The 24252-nt window shown below is 35.7% G+C and overlaps 1 protein-coding gene and 1 long non-coding RNA gene across 3 annotated transcripts in view; both read left to right on the top strand.

Moving 5' to 3' along the window:
- Positions 1 to 24252, top strand: part of ROBO1 (roundabout guidance receptor 1) — a 1215767-nt gene that overhangs the window by 227783 nt on the left and 963732 nt on the right. The window lies entirely within an intron of this gene.
- Positions 3961 to 23767, top strand: LOC138849257 (uncharacterized). Its single transcript, XR_011387791.1, has 3 exons — positions 3961 to 5751; positions 6478 to 6528; positions 21125 to 23767. It is a non-coding gene; the product is annotated as an uncharacterized lncRNA (long non-coding RNA).

Here is a 24252-nt window from a genome sequence, read left to right as displayed (position 1 = left end):
AGTATTTGAGCCCATGCCACCACATTTGAGACCTATAAGAAGCTCCCAGTCCCTGGTATTGGCCTGGCCCAGCCCCAGCCATTGCTGCCATTTGGGGAGTGAACCAGTAGATAGGAGATTCATTCATTCATTCATTCATTCATTATTCATTCTGTCTCTCCCCTCTTCTCTCACTTTATCTAGCTGTAACTGCCTTTCAAAAGAGAGAAAGGAAGGAAGGAAGGAAGGAAGGAAGGAAGGAAGGAAGGAAGGAAGGAAGGAAGGAAGGAGAAAAGGAAAAGGAAAAGGAAAAGGAAGGAATTCAGTACTATGTGTATTACATCAACTAAACCAACCTGAGAGTCTTTGGACAACCTTTCAAACTTAAAGTCAGTAAGCCTGTATTACACTATAAATTTAGAGCTACAGATGTAATCAGTTTTTGAAAATGTTGCAGAATACTGCTGAACTCTTGATTCTATGATCTTATAGGATGCAAATGTAAGACAAGGACTTTTTAAACTGATATGGTTTAGTAACCTTATCTACTGGTGTCATATGAGATTTTGAAAAATCTTGGTAAAATCTGCCAAATTTCAGTTCCCTGCAAAAAAGCATCTCTGCGGCTTATCAAACAATGTTGACTCAGGTACTAGAATTATAGTAACCTCCAAGGAATTATGAAAAATGATCATATTAATGAAAGAATTATTACAAGTTTCAAAGTCCAAATTCAAGTTCAAGTTGGTGCCACATGTAAAATTAATCTTTGGATCATTGCAGAATTCCTTTAGGTGATAGTCTACATCATAAAATCAACATAGTGATTAATGGACACTTTTTATGCCAAAGAGGTTCAGGAAATAAAATTTCACTGCACGATTGGGCATATGTATTATGGAGGATTTTATCTTCTTCTTAAGCATGAAAAATTGTCTACTATGTGCTATTGGAAGAGAAGAATCCATCATATGATCCACTATGCAGATCCTAATGTAAAACTCATAGATTTAAGTTTCATTTTATTTTTTTCTAAATTGCAAGGATTTAGATAAATAGCCATGACATTTCAAAGCACAATGTCAGATAAGCAAAGATTTAATGTTAGTACTATAATAATATTAAGATGAAAATTCTATTTTCATTTTATAACATGTGCCTTTTAAAAAAACTCATATTTACTTCAAAATGCCAGTAATATTAGGCATAGTTGTATAGCAAAAGAACTAAAGTCATATTAAACCATTCCATAATTATTCTGGATATAACCTATTCATTTAAAAGTCTTTAAAATATGTACTACATATCATTCCTAAAACAACTCATGTGTGTATGTATAATAGCTTAAAATTATTTCCGAATAATGTTTATTTGCATGTTTCTTCATCTACCCTGAAATGCAGGAAGTATTAATCCATGTTCCAGAAACAATCTGATAATTCCATTTTGTAATATTTCCTAAATATTTTTAAATATCTTGTTAAATATGCAATATTAGTTTAAGAAGATTGAACTATAGAAAACACCCTAATAATCAAGTATAAAAAATACATTTCAGTTTCTAAGGAATTTGATTGCCACAATTTGCATGTTATACCAAACTATGTGCCACCTATAGGACTCCATTTTGTGGGGAAATTATCACAGGTACAGGAGCAAACCTCTCACCACCATCCCACCATTGTCATCCAGGTAGGGTTCTTTGTATTCTAATAAATGTGGTCTGTCCTGTGTACAAACTCTAGCCTCTGCTATTTGATATGCAAAGAAATTCAATCAGATGTTTAATTATGTCTTAACATGAGTTCCAAACAGCTGGCTAATTCCCTTGTTTCTGATTAAAGAGATTAAAAAAATAAAATTTAACATGGCATTTACATAGAACTCTAAAAGGAAACATTATTAATCAGGTTTAGGCATTTACGAAATGGAAGACATTCTTAGCACAAAGAATAACAATTCCTAAAACGATTACTCATTTTAAATGAAGCAGAGGAGGGAAAGAAAACAGAAAGCAGTCATATGAGTTTTAGCAGTTTGATAGGACAGATTTTAAAAAGCTGTCAAATAAACATGGAATACCATGTGTAGCCATGCTATCATTAATGAGCTGGGTTCAGTCATTTACATTTTGCTTTGCAGCTGACCAAGAGTGAACATTTGAGAAACGGGGAAGCAGGTCATTATGTTAAGCACAACCAACTAGCCTGACATTTGGGGCATTCGGGACTTTTTTGTGCATATGATGCTATCAATTATAATATGACCTCGCTTTTGCAAATAGGCAACTTTGTGTTTTATAGCACTGTCAAAAATGAAAAACTTTTTATGTACTTGTAAAGTTTTTATGAAATATTTTTTCATGACTTTAAACTGTTAATATCCTCAAAAGATTAGAACTCTACAGAAAGTGAACTAGATGCTTTAGCCATTGTGCTACTTTTTCCATCATTAGACAGTTGGAGTAAATCTGTGTCAGCTCTCTCAGACACAAAGTTGTTAGATATCCAAGGCCCAAAGACTGACAAGTATTAATGTTGCCTAAAATTATATCATTACATGTTCTTTACATCATTTTGCTTCTGATGAGAGTTTATAAAAGATAAATTTACTCTATTTAAACAGCAAGAAGAAAATATTTAAAAGATCACTAAAGCAAAAGTCTGTATATATCCTTTATAATTTTCACATTGATTTCAGCCTTATTTGTTTATTGAGTTAATACATAATTTCCAGGTGCTTAAACAGATTAACTCATTGGGTTCTATGGCAGCCCTAGGAAATTAGCAATATTCCCTGTCAGTTTTAATAAGAAGAAAAATTTGATGGAAATCATCAGAATGTAGTCTGAGGTCTCCAAGGGAAATAAGGTTGTCAAATTTTGAAGCAAGTGGACTGACTCTATGCCCCACTTTATTCTACTATTCTACATGTTTACCATAGAATTTCAGTATCTTAAGATGCTAGGAAATATTAATCATTTATGCCAACTGGGAAAAATGTGTGTCCAGATTGTCAATTCTTCATATTGCTTCTTGGAAAAGAATGACTGTAGATGGAGATTTTAACTGTGTTTGATTAATCAGCAGGCTATTATAACAACAATTGGTGCTTTGAAGTTATTCATTACTATAAACAACTTTATGAGGTCAGAAGAGATACATCTTAGAAATTAATGCATAATTTTGACCTGATCCAAGTTCAAATCTCAATAGAATTTTCAAATGAAATATGATCTGTTCTCTAGTTAATATAAATGACAACATAGAAATTACCAATCTGGTGACAAAGAAAATACAATGGTATAGAATTTGCCTTACCAGAATTCTGGAACAAACAAGAGTATTATATTCAAGTATGTGTGTGTGTACATGTGTGTTTGTTTCTAAATATACACACATATATTAACTTTGAAAAATCTCTAGGATGCACATTGAAAAAGTGGAGATCACTAAGAACAATTATTGAAGAAAGGGAATTCTCAATTGTTATTTTTTGTGTATATAAATTTGAATTATTATATGGATGTTTATAAAGTATGTTTTGGGGGCTGGCATTGTGGCGTAGCAGGTATAGCTACTGCCTGCAACACCAGCATCCCCTATGGGTACTGCTTCATGTCCTGGCTGCTCCACTTCCAATTGAGCTCCCTGCTAATGACCTAGGAAAAGCAGCAGAAGATGGCCCAACTGTTTGGGCTCCTGCCACCAGGTAGGAACCCTAGATAAATCTCCCAGCTCCTGCTTATGGCCTGACCCAGCCCTGGTCATGGTGGCCATCTGGAGAGGGAAACATCAGATGGAAGATACTTCTCCCTCTTTCTCTCCTTCTCTCCCTGAAATGCTCAAACTAAATAAATAAATATTTTTAAACAGCGTTTTTGCCTATGAATATGGTGATGGATAGACCTCTAGAATATATATATATTATATATATAATTATATTATTAGATATAATTAGAATATAATTATATTCTATATATATGGGCAGAGTGGACAGAGAGAGAGAGAGAAAGCTCTTCCTTTACCATTGGTTCACCCTCCAATGCCGCTGCGGCCGGCGTACCGCACTGATCCGAAACCAGGAGCCAGGTGCTTCTCGTGGTCTCCCATGTGGGTGCAGGGCTCCAGCACTTGGGCCATCCTCCACTGCACTCCCGGGCCACAGCCACAGCTGGACTGGAAGAGGGGCAACCGGGACAGAATCCGGCACCCCGACCGTGACTAGAACCTGATGTGCCAGCGCTGCAGGCAGAGGATTAGCCTAATGAGCTGCGATGCTGGCCTAGAATATATTTTAATAAGAAAAACAAAACAAAGACTCAGAGAGTAGCAGATAATTAATTTTAATGTATTACAAAGTGTATGTACAAATGTAATAAATGCATATGAATAACTACCAAAAAATTCTGGAAGAAAACCTACAAATATAGAATAGATTGGACTAAGAGAGAGGGAAACCAAGAGTTGAGGATCTGCCTTTTATTTTCCTATAAATTTCCCTCATGGTCAAAAATGGCTGCCGCTGTTCCAGTTATCACATCTTTACATGTGTTTATTTTGTAAGAAATAACAAGGAGTAAATCTGAATCTCTTTTACTACAGAAAAATGAATAAATTTCTGACTATTCCTCATTACAATTTTTCTTAAATTCTATTGGTTAGAGGGGCTGGCACTGTGGTACAGCATGTTAAAGCCCTGGACTTAAGTGCTGGCATCCCATATGGGCTCCGGTTCTAGTCCCGGCTGATCCTCTTCAGATCCAGCTCTCTGCTATGGCCTGGTAAAGCAGTAGAGGATGGCCCAAGTCCTTGGGCCCCTGCACCCATGTGGGAGACCTGGAAGAAGCTCCTGGTTCCTGACTTCGGATCGGCTCAGCTCCGGCCCTTATAGCCATCTGGGGAGTGAACCAGCAGATGGAAGACCTCTCTCTCTGTCTCTTCCTCTCTCTGTAACTCTGTCTTTCAAATAAATAAAATAAATTTTAAAAATTCTATTGGTTAGATTTAAATCATGCCCCTAACTTTGTTACCAAGAAGGGGAGGGGCACAGGAAAACAAGGTGATGGAAATTTCAGTCTATTATTGCATATGAGTTCTGTCACCAAAAAAAGAGAAATGAAACTTTTGCATAATCTACTAGAAATGCTTGCCACATTTTCATTACTTTAACATACACCTTGGAAGAGTTCCTTGGGAGGGAGAAGTAACACAGTTCCTTTTCTGTATGAATTCAGTAAATCATGATGAATTATGGTTCCTAACAGTGATGCATTAGTTATGTGCACTTTTAGAAGAGAGAGGTCTGCAATCTATTGTGGAAAAATCTAACAGCAGGCTTTACAAAACATTCCTTGTTACACTTCTCACAAAGATGTTCACCAATTGATTTGAACCAGCATCCTAGTGTTAAAGTGGGTTTCACTCTTGTAACCCCAAGAGTTTGCATGTTGATAGGAAATCTTTTCTTAAATGTTCTGAATTAGAATCAAAAACCTCTGGATAAATCTTCAGTAATACTTACTTGATTCCAGAAAGTCTTGTTGGACTAAAAGAGTAGGTGATTTGGAAGTTACACGTACAAATATTTTTCAAGAAGAAATTAAAGATTGCTTTAACACCAAACTGAAGAAAGCATAGAAGAGCATTGCCATGCTTAATCAGAACCCAATTCCAAACTGAACAAAGAACTGACTAAACCTGTGTGTCGGAGGGAAAGCTGCCAATGCAGAGAGAAGCCACAGCCCTGGATGGCAGTTCAAGGGGAGGTCAGGTGAGTGCCTGCAGGATCAGATTCAAAGTCTGTTTGGAGTCAGGAAATCTAGGAGGTGTAATTTTTAAAATAGGCTCACTGAATCTGTCAACAGATGGATTGGCTCTTTCATGAGGGAACGGCAGCCCCCATGGTTGATGACTAAGTATGGTACACATTTAGTTCTTTTGAGAACCATTTGAAGGAAAGGTACTGGTATAAAAGCAATGATTAAGAGATCCTTCTTTGAAAAATGCACCAATAGATGGCATATATTCTTCCCTCCTTTAAAGCAGAATTCAGAGATTTTTCACCTCCTTCTAGAGACTGAAAGTAACAGTGTACTTTGAAAGTATTGTTTTTCCTGACAGAAGCAGATAAATAAAGCAATTTTTATTAAAAATAATTAACCAGAGAGAAAGCTAGAAAATCTAGTATCTTAGGCTAGCCATTGGCAACTAAGCTCTCTATACATAGAAAGAATAGTAAATTACCACAAGTTAAGTGACTTAAAACAATTTTTTAGCTTGACAGTTCAATAGGTTAGAATCCCAACACACCTCTGCATTTCAAAAGTACTTAAGGTTTCATTAAAATATAGAAATGATTAAAGATAGATGCAAAATACATTCAGTTCAATTAAGCTAATATAGACAGAATGCCTACTTCTTCTCAGAATCACGTAACATACTTAAGGATTGGGTAGAAAATGCATAATTAACCCTATCCTTATCCTCATCTTTCCAGAGTCTTCAAAATTATCCTGTGTTTCCAGATATGTGTAGAAGTTCAATACAAGTGAGTCATAAGAATATTACTAACATTAGTCAAGTTATATGTTGACATATAACATATAATTGGGCAGTGCTTTAGTTGTTGACATTATGAGAGAACATTAGGTAAAGAAAAATTAAACACTCCAATGATTCCACTAGGAATTATTGGAAAGTGTGAAATAATACAAAGATATTTTGAAAAATAATTTTCCATAGCATATGGAGAAAAAACTGCAACTTAGTTAATGACCAAATGGATGGTATAGAAAATACTTTATCTTCCTGTTGAATTGATCCCTTAATCATTATATAGTGCCCCTCTTTGTCTCTCTTAACAGTTTTTGTGTTAAAGTTTAGGTTGTCCGGTATTAAGATGGCTATGCCCACTTTTTTCATTTCTCTTGGCATGGTATATCTTTTTCCAGCCTTTCACTTTCAGTCTGTATGCATCTTTGTTGGAAAGATGTGTTTCTTGTAAGCAGCAAATAGATGGGTTTTGTTCCTTACCCCATTCAGCCAATCTGTGTCTTTTAACTGGAGAGTTGAGGCCATTAACATTCAATGTGACTATTGATAAATAGTAACTTTGCCCTGTCATTTCCCAAAGATATTTTCTAATATATGCTTTGAACTTCCTGTGATCTTTGAACTTCCTGTGAGGTTTTCTTCCTTTACCTTCTTTCATATTGATGACTGTGTCTCTGTGTTTCTGTGTGCAACACATCTTTAAACATCTTTTGCAGGACTGGAGAAGTGGCAACAAATTCTTTCAATTTCTGTTTGCTGTGAAAGGTTTTTATTTCACCTTCATGCACAAATGACAGCTTTGCATTATATAATATTCTGGGCTGGCAGTTTTTCTCTCTTAGTACCTGGGCTATGTCTCGCCATTCCCTTCTAGCCTGCAGGGTTTCTGATGAAAAGTCTGCTGTGAGATCCTCTGAGAGTAATCTGACGTTTCTCTCTTGCACATTTTAGTATATTTTCTTTATGTTTTACTGTGGTGAGTTTGATTTACACTAGATCTGGTACCAGACAAGGATGCCCACTCTCACCACTGCTATTCAATATAGTTATGGAAGTTTTAGGCAGAGCCATTAGGCAAGAAAAAGAAATTAAAAGGATACAAATTGAGAAGGAAGAAGTCAAACTAGCCCTCTTTGCAGATGATATGATTCTTTATTTAGGGGATCCAAAGAAACTCTACTAAGAGACTATTGGAACTCATAGAAGAGTTTGGCAAAGTAGCAGGATATAAAATCAATGTACAAAAATTAACAGCCTTTGTATACACAGGCAATGCTGTGGCTGAGAAAGAACTTCTAAGATCAATCCCATTCACAATAGCCACAAAAACAATCAAATACCTTGGAATAAACTTAACCATGGACGTTAAAGATCTCTACAATGAGAATTATAAAATCTTAAAGAAATAGAAGAGGATACCAAGAAATGGAAAAATCTTCCATGCTCAGGTATTGGAAGAATCAATATCTTCAAAACGTCCATTCTCCCAAAAGCAATTTACAGATTCAATGCAATACCAATCAAGATACCGAAGACCTTCTTCTCAGATCTGGAAAAAATGATGCTGAAATTCATATGGAGACACAGGAGACCTCGAATAACTAAAGCAATCTTGTACAACAAAAACAAAGCTGGAGGCATCACAATACCAGATTTCAGGACATACTGCAGGGCAGTTGTTATCAAAACAGCATGCTACTGGTGCAGAAACAGATGGATAGACCAATGGAACAGAATTGAAACACCAGAAATCAATCCAAACATCTACAGCCAACTCATATTTGATCAAGGATACAAAACCAATTCCTGGAGTAAGGACAGTCTATTCAATAAATGGTACTGGGAAAACTGGATTTCCATGTGCAGAATCATGAAGCAAGACCCCTACCATTCACCTTACACAAAAATTCACTCAACATGGATTAAAGACTTAAGTCTATGACCCAACACCATCAAATTACTAGAGAGCATTGGAAAAACCCTGCAAGATATAGGTACCAGCAACGACTTCTTGGAAAATACCACAGAAGCACAGGCAGTCAAAACCAAAATTAACATTTGGGATTGCATCAAATTGAGTAGTTCCTGTACTTCAAAAGAAACAGTCAGGAAAGTGCAGAGGCAACTGACCGAATGGGAAAAATATTTGAAAACTATGCAACAGATAAAGGATTAAGAACCAGAATCTACAAAGAGATCAAGAAACTCTACAACAACAAAACAAACAAAACAAACAACGCACTTAAGAGATGGGCCAAAGATATCAATAGACATTTTTCAAAAGAGGAAATCCAAATGGCCAACAGACACATGAAAAATTGTTCAAGATCACTAGCAATCAGGGAAATGCAAATCAAAACCACAATGAGGTTTCACCTCACCCATGTTAGAATGGCTCACATTCAGAAATCTACCAACAACAGATGCTGGCGAGGATGTTGGGAAAATGAGACACTAACCCACTGTTGGTGGGAATGCAAACTGGTAAATCCACTATGGAAGTCAGTCTGGAGATTCCTCAGAAACCTGAATATAACCCTACCATACAACCCAGCCATCCCACTCCTTGGAATTTACCCAAAGGAAAGTAAACTGGCAAACAGAAAAGTGGTCTGCACCTTAATTTTTATTGCAGCTCAATTCACAATATCTAAGACCTGGAATCAACCTAAATGTCCATCAACAGTAGACTGGATAAAGAAATTATGGGAAATGTACTCTATAGAATACTGTACAGCAGTAAAAAACAATGAAATCTAGTCATTTGCAACAAAATGGAGGAATCTGGAAAAATCATGCTGAGTGAAATAAGCCAGTCCTAAAGGGACAAATATCATATGTTTTCTCTGATCGGTGACAACTAACTGAACACCAAAAAGTGAAGTGAAGTTAAATGGACACTGTGAGAAACAATGACTTGATCAGCCCTTGTCCTGACTGTCAAGGAACAACTTGATACTTTATCCCTTTTAGTATTTTTTTTGTTCTACTTAATACTATTTGTTGAACTCTTTAATTAACACACAATTATTCCTAGGTGTTTAAATTTAACTTATAAGTGATCCCTGTTAAATATAAGAGTGGGAATAAGAGAGGGAGGAGATACGCGGTTTGGGACATGCTCAATCGGACTTGCCCCAAACGGTAGAGTTAGAAACGTGTCAGGGGATTCCAATTCAATCTCATCAAGGTGGCATGTACCAATCCCATCTCACTGGTCAAATGATCAGTTTCAGTTCATAATTGATCATAATGAAAGGATTAAGAGTCAAAGGGATCACATAAACAAGACTAATCTGCTAATACTAACTGATAGAATTAAAAAGGAGAGAATGATCCAACATGGGAAGCGGGATACACAGCAGACTCATAGAATGGCAGATGTCCTAAATAGCACTCTGGCCTCAGAATCAGTCCTTAAGGCATTTGGATCTAGCAGAAGAGCCCATGAGAGGATTTTAGGCATGGAAAGCCACGACACTGTGGCAAAAAACAAAACAAAACAAAACAAAACAAAACACCTAAATGAAAGATCTCTGCAAGTGAGATCCCAGTGGAAAGAACAGGCCATCAAAGAAGGAGGTACCTTTCTCTGAAGGGAGGAGAGAACTATCACTTCGACTATGACATTGTCTAAATAAGATCAGAGTTGGTGAACTCAAAAGGTTTCCATAGCGTTGGCAACCTATGACAAGAGCATAGTGTTATTACTGAAGCCATAAACAAGAGTGTCAATTGTTAAGTCAACAACAGGAGTCACTGTGCACTTACTCCTCATGTAGGATCTCTGTCCTTAATGTGTTGTACAATGTGAATTAATGGTATAACTAGTACTCAAACAGTACTTTATACTTTGTGTTTCTGTGTGGATGCAAACTGTTGAAATCTTTACTTAGTATATACTAAATTGATCTTCTGTATATAAAGAGAATTGAAAATGAATCTTGATGTGAATGGAATGGGAGAGGGAGCAGGAAATGGGAGGGTTGCGGATGAGAGAGAAGTTATGGGGGGGAGCCACTATAATCCAAAAGCTGTACTTTGGAAATTTATATTCATTAAATAAAAGTTAAAAAAATAAAGTCTGCCAAGGCACTATTTGCAAATTAACAAATATATATATGAGGTTCACATTACTACCATTAAATTCATGATATGAAATTAATTTTATGCATTTGACTGTACAAAAATGAATGCCTTATAGGTTTATAATAGTATAGACATTTAATATACAAAAAAACTTTTACTGATTTAATAAAGAGAATATTCCTGGGGTGGGTATTTGGCACAGTAACTAAGTAGTCACTGGTAGTTTTCATTTACCACAAAATAGTGCCTGGCTGGAGTCCCTGATTGTTTTCATCTGATTCAGCTTCCTGTTTATTCTTATTTCAAGTTTTTTTCCCAATTGTCTGTGTGAGGTATTCAGCCACCTCACTAACAATATTTCCAAGAGACATTAAATGCAAAATATTTATTTCATGGTTATAACACTTGCCATTTGATTTAGGAAGCATAGACTCTATTTGCACAGATAGTTACCGTTGTGATGATTCAGACATTACATGGAGACTGGTAAGTACTGATCTTTAACTCTCAATTTCCCATTAAAACCATGAAAGGTGGTCAGTGGTGACACTGAAGGATTTTTCTTGTTTGCTAAAGTAGTTTGAATGTTTGAATATACAATATTTTGATAAAATTGCATGTATTTGTGTATGCATATAGTTTGGCTGTCTACCTAATGTATTTCAAATGGTAAAAAGTGTAGATGAAGCTAATAGACTAGTGGCTTATATTGCCAGAGATATGGATTAATACCTTTTCATCTGAATTTGTTTGAAAAAAATCACATTGCAACATTTTACAAAGAGAAGATCGTATGATCTACTCAAATAGTATCTTCCAGAAAATAAATCATTGAAAACAAACAAACCTTAAAAGAGAAAGATACCTTGTTAATATAATTTGGTTTCTAAATTGTAGTAAAATGATTTTATTTTAATAATTAACATATTGCTGTTCATTCATTCATTTAGAATAATATAAATGTCAACAATATTGTTTTATGTTTCATTAATACGCTAAGATACAAATAATATGGCATACATTCATGTGTTGTAGAAAATTACATGTAATATAACTCTTTACTGAATCTTCAACCAAAAAAAAACTAAGAAGGAAAATCTGAATGCTGATTTCAGAAAACTATTCCTGTATTTCGGCTTTTTAGGGTCAGTATTCACTCATCCCTTAATTTCCTAATGTTGATTAGTAGAGCTATACTACTTTATTCATATTCAAGTGTTAATGTCTGCAAACCTTCCAGCCAACTATGTGCCTTTCTATTTGGCTTTACTGGTTGACAAAGTGTGTGTCACAACACCTACCACTCCCAGCATTTTTAAAAAGAAAATGTAATTATTTAAGAAGCAAAGAGACAAACAGGAGGAAAAAGAGAGGGAGAGAGGGACAAACACTGGGAGAAAGAGAGCATTTCCTTTTGATGGTTCACTCCCCAAATGCTGGCAACAGCTGGGGCAGGGTCAGTGCTGGTACCGGAGCTGAGAACTCACTCATTCCAGTTTTCCACATGAGCAGCAGGGATCCAGCAACTCATTGCCATCTTCCAGGATCTACATGAGTCAAGAGTTAGACCCAGGAATGGAACCAGGCCCTCCAGTATGGATCACAGGTCTCTTAACTGCTATGCTAAATGCCCACACTCTCCTTCTTTCTTCATGACTCCTGCTACAATGGATAAATTTCTTCTCTTTAAACTACACAGTTTATTCTGACCTGAATCCTCTTGGTTTCTCCCCTGATCTGCTAAAGAAATAACAACCCTTTCACCAAAAAAGTTGAGACTGTTCTTGCTAAGAGGTAGAATAGCCACCTCTCCTATTTCAAGATAAGTTTCATAGTTTTCATTGAGGTAGGAAGGTACAGAAAACAAAATGAGAGAAATCAAACATTAATATAGGCAACATATTACAATTGTTCTGTGTTTTGTATTTCCTTATTTTGTTTGGATGTTGGGCAGTATATTAGGTTAGAAGCCATTAAATTCATCTGCAATGAGCTTCTTTATAGCAGAATTTGATTTTAGTCAGTCTGACAGGTTTTTTTTTGTAGACCAGGGAATGGATATTTCCAGAACACAGCAAAGATAAGACTCCTTCTACTACATCTACTGTATATCCTGCTTATATTTGAGCGCACCACAGCTTTGTATCCAAGTACTTTCATAAATATTTGTATAAAGTGACACACTACTATTCTTGTACTGTGTTTGTAGATTATAAAAGATAAGATTTTTTTTAAAAGGAGGTGACATAATTATTCATGTGAGCATGTCAGTTATCTCTAAATATAAAGGAACATTTTGTTGTTAACTACAATTTGTACACATTCTACTAAAATGTTCAAATCCAGTTGTACACTATGAAGCACTTAGTTTGAAAGCAGAACATGATTCTATAAATGTCACTAGCACTTTTTTTGTCCAAAAAACCTTGGTAATCCTGAGGAGAATACAGTTATCTCTTTTTGTCATTGAAATAATCAATAACACTTTGAAATGCAGATCAACTGCATGGATAAGAATGAGATATTTTTTCCCCAATGTGGAGATAAATTACTGCAATAGATCATATTATTATATAGGGTATAGCAATCAGAAAATTTGGAAGAATTTGATTTATTTGTACAATTAGCAAACTGTTTAGCAGATGTATTATTGTGATCCTCCTAATAAAATATTTAATCACATTATAATAGTACATTATACAGTATTTTTACCAATTTTTTATTAGTAGTAGTAAAGACTTTCCAAACTATGTTGAAAATTTAATCTTATGTTTATTTAAAGAGCAAATAATGAAATAAAGAATGAAAATTGATCTCCTTTTACCTCTACTGGAAAAATGTTTTGCTGTTGAATGAATTTATTTGAGTAAAATTAAATAATATAATGTATTCAGATTGGTTTGGGAATGTGTTCCCAGGCAACTATAAAGCTCACTTCTTCAAATAAGTACCATTAATTTTTTATAGGTTTTGCATGGAGACTTCCTCTGGATTCAGACTAAAATGACTTCACTGAGGGAAGAGTGATAAACCCCAGTTCATATTACTAAATGGCTTCACATTTCTGTCACAATTTACACCACTTGTTAGAATGCTAAATGAAGGGAGATATTAATGTTCTTAATTTAATTTTCTTTTTTCTTCAAAATTTATCCTGGTTGTTTGGAATTTTAATTGCAAAGAGGTTATTGAATTGGAACTTATTTACAAATTAAAAGCCATAGAAGTAGAAAGAGCTACCTAAGTCCCTAACACAGTGAATACTTGGATAAAAATTGAATTCTCATCAATTTCAGAGGAGTTAATGAAATGAGCTTTAAATCACAACTCCTGGATTCAAGGTTGTATGTGTCTGTTATTAGATGTAAATAAGCCATTCTCTCTGAGCTTTTGTTTCTTAATGGAATTGTTACAGAAATCAAGTGACATATGTGTGCAGATAACAGAAACACATGACATATACTGCCATTTTTAAAAACATCTGCCCTTTGATGTTAAGCACTGTGCTGTTCAGACTAATGTTCATTGAACCTAGCAGCTCCTCCTACAAAGTCCATATCATTGCACCCGATTCATGACACGGCTGAGCCTCAGGAACTCCATATAAGCACCTGTCACATGTACCAAAGTCAGTAACAGAGCCACATTTGTGAACTCATGCATCACTTTTCTCTGCACCAAGCTGCTCAGTGTTCAAAGTCTAAAAAGAATATTTATTCATTTTCCTGTTTAATTCTTTCTACAACATATTATACTAACAGAATGTTAATTTGAAGTATTTCATGATTTCTTATTTAAGGAAATAAGATTCAAAATATTTTTAAACATTTTACACTTATATGAATTCTTCCTGTAGAAGATGTGATGAACTACCGTTTTTAACTTTCTGGCATTAGAAATTGTCTAAGGGAATTGAATTGTAATAAATGTACTTTTCTAATTTATCTCTGAGATTTCACAGGGACTAATGCAAAAAAATCAGGAGGCAGTTTTATTATTAGTGGCATAATCTTATCTTTAAAAAGGAAAATTAACTTAGAAGACAAAAGCCTTGAAATAGCATGGAATTCTAAAGAAACTAAATGCAAAAACTGATTTTTTTCAGTGAAAAAACTATATTTGAGATCTAGAAAATAATTGATGAAAAAATAGGGAGGAGGCATTTAGCCAAGTGCTCAACACTCTGATGTAAGACATCAGAATGACTGTGTTTGATGCCAGGCTCCAGCCCTTGACGCTAGCTTTCTACCAGTGCAGAACCTGAGGAAGCAGCAAGGGTGGCTTGAGTAATTGGGTTCCTGCCTCCCATATGGGATACCCAGATTGTGTTCCATGTTCCTAGTTCTGGCCTTGGCCCAATCTTGGCTTTTGAAGGCATTTGGGAAATGAATACTAGCAGATGGGAGCCCCTTCTCTCTGTCTCTCTTTTCTGTCTCTCTTTTCTCTCTCTCTTTCTCTGTGCCTCTCAAAATAATATAAATAACAAAATAATAAATAATAAATAAATAAAAATAATATTTTAAAATACACAGGTTGATGAAATTAAAATTGTATATTAAATATATACAGAAAGTAAAAAGTAGAAAATTTTCAGAAAGTACATAAACCAAAGAGTATCAATATTTTATTGGCATGATAGTAGCTGGAATTGCTTCTAATTTTTTTCTCTTAATACTTCCAATAGCAATCACTAAAATAAAGGTTTTTAAATTATCTTTGTGGAAGAACTGCACCCTGTATTATGTATTGATACTAAAATAATTAAATACTACCACATTCTAGCATACATTTTAGTAAAATATATTTGAAATTTTTATTATTTACCTGAAGACAGGTAGACAGACAACTCCCATCTGCTAGTTCACTCCCCAAATGCCTACAACTCTAAGAACTAGACTGTGCCAAACAAGGATCCAGAAGCTCAATCCATGTAACCCATATGTGTGGTAGGAACCTTATTATTTAACCTACCCCCTGCTGCCATGCCACCTGGAATCTGCAGGAATTTGCAGGACAATGGAACCAGAGCAGTGTATCAGACCCAGATATTGTGATGTGGAATGCAAGTGTCTTAACAGATCCAGGTATTCTGGTGTAGGATATTTTAAGAAACATGCTGTGCTAACAACCTACTCCTAAATCCTACTGCCCAAAGCTCTTTATGCTGATCCCAAACTCCTTTCCCCTTAGGTGCCTCTCTGGATCTTTTCCTTTTTATCATCAAACATTCTTTTCAGGGATGGGCATTGTGCCTAGAGGTAAAAATGCTCACATTCCATATCAGGCCAGTTCAGCCCATGGGAGAGAGTAGTGATGGCTCAGGTAATTGTGTTCCACATAATGGGAAACCTGGATTAAGTTCTGTTCTCCTAGCTTTAGCCTTAGCCTGATCTTAGCCATTTTGGGTCTTTGAGAAATGAACCAGTAGAATGAAGTGTTCTCTCTGGTTTTATCTCCTGTCCCCTCCATTGATCTGTCTCACTTTTTTGTGTGTCTTTATGTCTCAAATAAAGATAAAATTAAAACAATTATTTCAGGTAAGTTATTGATGCTATTCATGGTGTACATTACTTTGCCAAAATGTTAAATGTCCTCCTCCCTGGAAAAGTAAGTTAAATATCCTCAAGAACAGGCATAATCTCATAAGAATCACTTTCTCTGGGAAGCAGACTTTGCCCCATAGTTCAGATGTAATAGTAACACATTTTCTGTTTACATAAAATTAATGTTCCACCACTGCCTTGGCAGAGCCTCTCGGGTATTGATCTGTTCAGTTCTCTTAATGTGAATGCTGTTGCAACTTCTTTGTTTGACTAACAGATTGAGAATTTTAGCACTGTATATTGCCGTATGTGATATGTGTGTGTGCACACCCGTGTACCTTCATGGTTTTAGGGATTGATGTGTTTTTATGAAACTTCATATAATACTCAAGATAAGCCTGTTGTTTTAAGAAAATGATATTGACGAAATAATTTATTTTTAAAAGAACTAGTTCAGGTTTACATCTGTGTGTAAGTATAAAGTGTAATACTGTGAGATAAACTTAATACAGCATCTTTCCTATATGCATTTAATAATTGCTTTGTGTAGTTCCAAGATAAAGGAAATACCTAAGTTTTATAACCCAGTATATTCCATTGTCCTGCATGTAGTACAAATGAAGTTTTAGATGGAACAACAAATATACCACTTGTGATAAATTTGAAATAAATGTTATTTCATTGAAATATTCACAGAATGGGAAACTTGGTACTTATTGGGTTAAGAACAATATTCTCAAAAGGGTATGTTATTGAAATCCCAATTTTGCTGTAAGTTATGTGTAAGACCTTCCCAGGGAATATGAGGAGTAGAAAACAAGTAGTCCCATAGTTTGTGCTCTACAATTTAAGCAAAATTGGAAGGTTTTTCGGAACTTAACATATAAATTAATTAATTAAATATAAACTCTGAAACCATGCTATCTTTGAATGTAAGTTGCTTCAAAGAGAAATGATAATGAGAGAAACATTACTACATGCACTGTGTGAAACAATGGCTGTTACTGCTCTCTTCTTTCACCAAAGGATTTTTTTTAAAACTTTTATTTAATGAATATAAATTTCCAAAGTACAGCTTATGGATTACAGTGGCTTCCCCCCATAACGTCCCTCCAACCTGCAACCCTCCCCTTTCCCATACCCTCTCCCCTTCCATTCATATCAAGATTCATTTTCGATTCTCTTTATATACAGAAGATCAGTTTAGCATACATTAAGTAAAGATTTCAACAGTTTGCTCCCATACAGAAACATAAAGTGAAAAATACTGTTTGAGTACTAGTTATAGCATTAAATCTCAATGTACAGCACACTAAGGACAAAGATCCTACATGAGGAGTAAGTGCACAGTGACTCCTGTTGTTGACTTAACAAATTGACACTCTTGTTTATGGTCTCAGTAATCACCCTAGGCGCTATGGAAGCCCCCTGAGTTCACCGACTCTGATAATTTTTAGACAAGGCCATGGTCAAAGTGGAAGTTCTCTCCTCCCTTCAGAGAAAGGTACCTCCTTCTTTGATGACCCGTTCTTTCCACTGGGATCTCACTCGCGGAGATCTTTCATTTAGGGTTTTTTTTTTTTTTTTTTTTTTTCCAGACTGTCTTGGCTTTCCATGCCTGAAATACTCTCATGGGCTTTTCAGCCGGATCTGCATGCCTTAAGGGCTGATTCTGAGGCCAGAGTGCTGTTTAGGACATCTGCCATTCTATGGGCCTGCTGTGTATCTCACTTCCCATGTTGGGTCATTCTCTCCCTTTTTTATTCTATCAGCTAGTATTTGTAGACACTAATCTTGTTTATGTGATCCCTTTGGTTCTTAGTCCTATCATTACGATCAATTGTGAACAGAAATTGATCACTGGGACTAGTGAGATGGCATTGGTACATGCCACCTCGATGGGATTGAATTGGAATCCCCTGGTATGTTTCTAACTCTACCGTTTGAGGTAAGTCAGCTTGAGCATGTCCCGAATTGCACATCTCTTCCCTCTCTTATTCCCACTCTTATATTTAACAGTGATCACTTTTCAGTTAAGTTTCAGCACTTAAGAAGAATTGTGTATTGATTACAGTATTCAACCAAAAGTATTAAGTAGAACAAACAAAAAAAAATACTAAGAGGGATAACATATCAAGTTGCTCATCAACAGTCAGTAACCAAAGGATTTATTAAGTGCCCCATCTGTTTAAATTCTAAGTAGGCATTACAGAATCAAAGATGAGGAAATAAGGTTTTTCTTCTTAGGTAGATGGAAATAGGACAAAAGCAAACACAGTTACATGATCCAAGTGATGAAAACAGGAATAATGACTTCAAAATTCAGAGAAGATGATTATTTTTGCCATCAGGACAGAAACCAGGAGAGGTTGCAGAGAGACAATGTGAGTCACTTTATGAAGGGAGACTATCAGATTTGGGGGCTGCATGCACAGAGGAAGAGAGGATGTCACCAGGAGATGTGACAACTTTGGCAAAGACCAGGCAGTCTCAGGCCATGCTCTCTCTACATAGAGACAGATAACTCTGCACAAGAACAACAAATAACTATGGGCTTTGAATTCCATTCTAAGAAGTTGGAGTTCCAGTTCTAACAATGTGTGCCAACATCAGCAAATTATTAAATTACAGAAATGATGTTATTACTAGTGAATCATTTGTGCAGTTATGATTTCTCCATTGCCTCAGTAACTAAATTATAATGCTTATAGTGACAATTCAAATCTCATTTAATTGTTAATGTCACCTATTTGACCATATTGATGGTTCATTTCATTGTCTTAATATGATAATATGACTTCTTGTGGGTTAGTGGACAGAGGTGAATGTATATGTTTGTTCCTAAAAGCCATGTGCCGTTGGTAGGAGGAGAGAGACATAAGCACCTCTCTCCTGTTGGCACCCGATAACAGCACATTCAAGGAAACACTCTTCAGTGGTACCTCCGCAGGCATCTTCCCCAGTTATCAGGAACAGATTGTGGCTGGAAGAAGCCTCTGGGTTTGCGATACAAGGGGTGCAAAGGTGGTCACGGTGTTTTTCAAAACATTTTCTGGGAGAAAGTGTTTTTGTGAAATCAACTCAAATATTTGTTTGAAATCAACTTCAGAATATCTTTGACGTAGGGCTTGCCTTGAAGGTCAGAAGGAATATTCGGTCATTTTTACTTCTTCCCGACACTGTTTTTTATGTAGTCACTTGTCTTACACATGCATGTAGATTAACAAAGCAAAATTATACCAACATTTTCCCTCTGAATTTGATAAAAACTATATGTCTGACTGGGCACATGGAGCTCTGAGCTTATGCTGCCACCTTGTGGTTAAAACACAAACTTTCATCTCAGCAATAACAAGTCTACCTCAGGGAAATCATTTCCCATGTTTCTTAAACAGGAATCTCTCAGCATGCTGGAGTTATATCAATATATTTTCTTGATAAATATACATATAACTTAAGATAATATGGTGCTTCCTTTTGATTGATTATAATTTTTATTAAAGCAAATGTCAGAAAAATTGTTCTTATATTGGGATACCTTAAAAAAATAAAAACCTGCATCATTATGTACTGTAGTAGGTCAATAAGCAATTGTGCTGAGAAGGACTGACACTTTCCTAAGGGACTCTAACTGACCTGTAGGCTTGCTATTGCAGTGAAGGTCAAAATGATTATTCAGGACCACAAAGTTTACTTCATTCAGTGACAATCACTTATGCTCACAAAATGTATGAAGTGTGTATTTTTCTCCTTAATACTGTGAACTTTGGTCATAGAGTTTCATTAAGTAACTGTGTCTTCTTTGATACAAGTTTTTTTCTCCTATACTTTAAATTAAAAAACTAATTGCAACTTATCACTTAAAGTATTCTTTTTCCACAGTGGTACTTAAAATAAGGACCTGGATTACTTTTAAGTTAGTTCTTTAAAACTATTTTTGAGCCAAGAAATATAGATTTCATTGATTTCAGTGTTATAAATAGAAATTAATTTCCCATTCATTTGTCTTCTAATTGTTCTTCCTTTACTTGGTTCTTAGCCATTATTCTCAGTATCAATTTATATATACCCATGTTACCTCTGTTGTAATTTGAATTCCTAATTTTTAAAAACTCTAACCCCATAATATTTGGGTATTTTCTATGTTTATCTCAATTCTTCCTTGTCTATAAACCACTCCAATTTCGCCCTATATGAGTTTGTAACTGAAAACACCTTTTTGTTACTTAATAGACTTTTGCAATTTCTTCATTATCAAGATTATATTCCCTATTTTTCTCTTGAGCCCTCTACTCTCATTAATGTCTTGAGACTCAGAACATGTGATTCAGTTACTGAAGCCGGATATGGCATTCTAGTGTCACCTTTTCTATGCAGGATGACATTCAAATCAAGCTACTCTTAGTTCTTTACTCTTCATCTTGACCTGCATTTTAGAAGATATCTCACAGCCACAGCCTAAGGTTAACATCTAACTTCAAAACACAGCTCATCTAGTCTTTCCTCTTGCCTGTTTCTCATGCTGCCTTCAGCATGTGTGCATGCATCTGTGTGTACGTGCGAAGTCTTTTAATCAAAGTTCATGGTTCATTCAATCATCCTTCTCAATTTCCTGCCTCCTTTCCCCATAAGAGGATTATAACAAGAAGACAAAGCATCCAAGTTTGCCAGGACAGTTCTAGTTTACATTCATTATCCTGGCTTAATTATTTAAAAAAATACTTCCATCCTTATCCTGGTTGGGACACCTTATTATCTACCCTTTAATAATATATCTGTGTCAACATGCCACATCATAAAGTGAGAGCTCTTTCTGTCTCCATCAATAATAGGCTTGACCATGGACATTCTCTGACTAGTGAAATGTGAAGGGAAGAAACCCATGTCAGTTCCAAACAGAAGTTCCAAGAGCCATTGAAAGTTTCTTTGAAATCTCTTGATCTTTTTCCTCTGCCACAGAATAGCACACCGCACATGGAAGCTATCACTTCGAATGAGAAGCATCCCATTCAGGAATCCAGCAGAGCCACAGCTAACTGGCCATGTGTAATATGAATGAGAAATGCATGCTGTTGAAAACCACTGAGATTCTGAAATGGTTACTATCTCTGCATAATGCAGCGCAATCTTATGGCTCTTTGTTTTCTGTTGTTACTCCCCACCCAATCCTTATTCGTAAGTATTAAAAACAACTCTTTTAGCTCTCCTGACCCAAGATAGTTTTGTGGGCAATTTTAAATCCCCTTTTGGCATACACTGAGAAGGGCACTAGTGCATAGTAACTCTAGACCATCTCAGAAAGTAGAAAGGAGGAAAATGAAGGGGATGGCGGGAAGCTGCTGGCAACAACATGTCTTATGACTGCTGCAACTGTAGTCCCAGCTTGGATAATATCCTTTATTTTGTTTTGTTTTCTTTCTTTCTTCTTCTTCTAAAGTGCATTTCTTCTCTGAAATTTGAGTACCTATTGGCAGATTGGTAAATTAAATGAAATCATAGCAAATAACAACATTTCATGCCAATGTATATCAAAAATTAAATAGATTTGGAGACTATGACATTAAGCAAGAATTTAGTGGGAGTCTAAGAGTTCTGACTGTAAGCATTCTAGATAGGGCAGATGGCCATTCCCCTGCTAAGGTTTCCACCAGTGTGAACTTCACCTTTCCTTACAGTTTTCTTCCACTCTCTGACCACCAGATGGCTCTCCACACCAACCTGGTTAATAAACCCTAAACCACGGATAATTTCAGTGCAATTCTAGAAGATCATCCTTTCCTGAGAGGAGTTAAATGATCGTTCTGTAGAATACCAAATATTAATCCATTCAATCATCATTTCCTCATGAATTCGTCAGCAATTGAAGGTTTTAATAAGACTGTGCTATAGTTTGTTTTATAGTATAGAAGTACAACATCTACAACTGTTTTGTTAGCCCCAGTCACACACAAAGGAAGCTCTCAGTAAGTGTTACCAATTATTAGCAGCTGTTCTTTCATACCAAGAGCATAATAGAATCCTCAAGGAATATTTTCAGTCTCTTCCTTCTCTATTTATATTAAACAAATGCCCAGAGTAGGTTATTAACAGATACAAAGATGATCTGGGCTGTAGATAAAGATTTGAAGGCCATTAGTGGTATCAGATGAGTGTATTGAAAGCTATGGCTAAAAAAGAGATGAACCAAGAAGAATATTAACATAAGCAGAGGGCCAAGGATAAATCCTGGGGCCTGTTAATATTTCAAGGACACTAAGATGAAAAGGAACCAACCAGAGACTAATGTAGAACAACAAAAGTGTTTGTAGAGCAAACAGAAGAGATGCTTTTATTATGGTTTTTGGATTATTTTTCAAAATCTAGTGGCAAGAAAATTTTAGGAGGAAGAGTATAATGGTCAGTGTCAAATGTTCCAGAAAGCTTGAATGAGATAGGGAAAGAATGTGTTCACTGGAACTTAGTAGGTTTAGGTAACCTTCACAAGGCATTGTCCTTGACCATGGAGTGAGTGATAAGGGTACTAGTGAGGTTAAAACTGACTTGAGAGACGCTGAGTGTGAGGAAGTGGACTATGAATGATGACCAGAGAGGAAAGTGGAGATAGGGAAATATTTTCTTTTGTTTAAAATGAAGAAAGACTGAGCATGTTTTTAGACTAAGAGGAAGAATAACAAAGAAAGAAAGAATCATATGGTATGGTAGAAAGAGAATAATACCTGTTTTCATTCATTGTACTGACAAAATCTCAAGTTTGATTACACATTCTGTTGATAAGACTATGCAAACAGATACTCTGCTATATTGCTCATGGGGCTATAAATGATATAGCCCAGTGGGGAAATGGTGTAATATTTCTTATTAAATTTGAATAGGAACCCTTATCAAGCATTTCCACTTTAAGAAATTTGTCTTGTTGGTACTGGTGTTTAGCATAGCAATTAAGACATCCCTTTTGGATGCCCACATCCCATATCAGAGTGTCTGGGTTTGAGTCCTGGCTCACTTTCAAGTCCAGCTTCCTGAATATGAATACTGTAGAAGGAAGCAAATGATCGCTTGGGTCTCTGCTACTTGTATGGGAGACTCAGAAGAGTTCCATTTTCATGGCTTAGGCCTAGTCCAGCCCTGCGTATTATAGGCATTTGGGGAGTGAGCCAACAGGTGGGAGATTGTCTCTCTCCCAACCTGTCTCTGACATTTCAAATAAAATATTTTTTTATTTTAAAATTTTATTTTCCTATAAGTAAACTCACATTCATTGCTGTATCTGCAAGCTTATTTGTTTGTACCAGTGCCTGACATATCCATCAAGAGGCTCTGATTTATATAGTTTGACACTTACTGACTATTGAATAGAATGTAGCTTTAAGAAGCAAATAACTAAACTAACTACTAACATGCAGCAATCTCTGAAGCATAATAAATAATAAAATACTGGAAAGTGGCATGTGCTAGTTATGTTCTGATAAAGGGAGAATCAGAATACGCATTCTGTTTGTATATAGGTAAAGACTACTGAAAGATTAAAAAGTCACTAATAAAATGGTAATCTGAGTATGAGGATGGTGGTAGATTATGTGAATATTGCACTAGACAGGAAGAGGGGAGAAAAAAGTGAGTTTCTGCTGAATAACCTTTTCTCTTTCTTTTAAAATTGTGTCTGTTGCTCATTCAGAAATTTTCTTTAATTTATTTTTTATTTAATAAACATAAATTTCCAAAGTACAGTTAATGGATTACAATGGCTTCTCCCCCCATAATTTCCCTCCCACTCACACCCCTCCCATCTCCCGCTCCTTCTCCCATTCCATTCACATCAAGATTCATTTTCAATTATCTTTATATACAGAAGATCGATTTAGTATATATTAAGTAAAGATTTCATCAGTTTGCACCCACACAGAAACACAAAATGTAAAATACTGTTTCAGTACTAGTTATAGCATTACTTCACATTGGACAACACACTAAGGACAGATCCCACATGAGAAGTAAGTACACAGTGACTCCTGTTGTTGACTTAACAATTTGACACTCTTGTTTATGGCGTCAGTAATCTCCCTAGGCTCTAGTCATGAGTTGCCATG

The sequence above is a fragment of the Oryctolagus cuniculus genome, chromosome 4 (genome assembly GCF_964237555.1).
Source record: "Oryctolagus cuniculus chromosome 4, mOryCun1.1, whole genome shotgun sequence".
NCBI classification, from domain to species: Eukaryota; Metazoa; Chordata; class Mammalia; order Lagomorpha; family Leporidae; genus Oryctolagus; species Oryctolagus cuniculus.
The sequence above is the reverse complement of the archived record's forward strand: the minus strand, read 5'-3'. Positions and strand labels throughout refer to the sequence as shown.